Source organism: Tuber melanosporum (genome assembly GCF_000151645.1).
Source record: "Tuber melanosporum whole genome shotgun sequence assembly, scaffold_208, strain Mel28".
NCBI lineage: Eukaryota > Fungi > Ascomycota > Pezizomycetes > Pezizales > Tuberaceae > Tuber > Tuber melanosporum.
In genome coordinates this window covers 147,710-149,415 of record NW_003298873.1, presented here as the reverse complement: position 1 = coordinate 149,415, position 1,706 = coordinate 147,710, and positions in this window count along the sequence as shown.

The following is a 1,706-nucleotide window of genomic DNA, read 5'->3' as shown; positions in this document are numbered from 1 at the left end:
CGATACTTAAAGCAAACCAATATCCTAGCACCCCTACCGGTTACAGGTTCCCCGCTATTTTCTCTCACTGGGTATTCCTTCCATTTGACCAGGAACTGAGCATTCCCATACCAAAGGCGGTAATCTCGGTTTTCTTCAACTTCCCATTCAACATTCTTGACAATGATGAGAGGTACTTGTTGAGAGTGGATTCTTCCAGAAAACTTGGAGTCATCATTTGAGTGGAATCACTTAATAGAAGAAGGGTGTAAGACAGCAGTATTGTGGCGGTACATGCACCCATCCATCTGGACAGTGTCGTTTTCTGTATGCTTGTCAAAGAATATGACCTTGAATGGTCCTTGCCATTGTGGTTGTAGTCTTTTGCTATATCCAGCATTGGTAATAAACATGTTTCCATGTACCATAAGCATGTCACCTAGTGGGATAGGAACCTGCTTGCACCATCATTTCTGAGGAGTCGTTGTACTCCAGAAATGGGCAGCTAGAACAGCTTGGAAGGCATCATTCCCGATAGCTTGCTGGCGGTTTATGTGGTCCTTGGAGATAGGAATTGGGGAATTCTTGAATAGTGTTGTAGGTAGGTGAGGGTATTGGCGGCTAAAGACTACCTTGTATGAAGATATTCCCAAGATGTCTAAATATCCAGCATTAATATATAGGACGAGCTCAGTGAGTGCTGGTTCCCAACTGGTCTGTGATTCATTCATCATATTCCTAATTCCGGTCTTGACTTTGTGGATCTTTCGTTCTGCTTGGCTATTTGTCTAATGATGTCCAGGAGAGCCATAATATGGTTAATTCTATGGCGGGTCAAAGTTTATTTCCAGAATCTGACTGTGAAGCAGTGGTCAGCATCACTGACAATCAATAAAGGGTATCCATAGACGGTAAACAGGTATCACTGGAGGTTATTCCCGCTGTCTTTAGAGAGGTCGATGACCTTTTTGGCATGAGCCATGTGTATTCAAAAAACCAATCCAGAGCTACAAAGATAGTGTCATATCAGGTGGACTTGTGGAAAGGTCTAGCGATATCGATGGCATAGGATTCGAATATTCTGGAAGGTAATTGAATGGTCTTTGCTTTTCTTTCTGAGAGTTGTGTCCGTTCCTTATTTGCCTAGCAGAGCTCATATCATTTGACAAAATCGCTGAGGTCCTTTCTTATTCCACGCCTATAAATATATTCTGAGACTGATTGGATGCTGTGGTTCGCACTATCGTGTTATTTGTTGTGGATTTCGGTAATGCCATATTTCCTGATGGTTATTCTATTGAATATGTGGCCTCTCAGCATGTATAGGCAATATTCACTATACCGGGTACTGGTATAGACGATTCCCTTAGATATGTTATAGGGGGTAAGATCTCCATGTCTTGAGCTATCCATAACTGCACAATAGATTAAGTCATGGTGGTATCTTGCTATCATCTAGCTTTGGAAAGAGGAGGTTCATTCCTCTGTAGTTAATATAACATCTCATTCATCTTCAACGTTAGATCCTCTTGTTTGTTCGTTAGGGTCTTCTTCTTCTTCAAAGGTTTCATTGAGCTGTCGGTCATGCTCAGGAATCGTGGGAGACATGATGGAAACAATAGTTTCCTTGTTGTATACAAGTAAGGGTCTACCATACAGTGGTCGTGAATCGATTATGGAGGTAGAGCATGGAGGTGCTGACTGCACCTTGTATATGTAAAAAATTA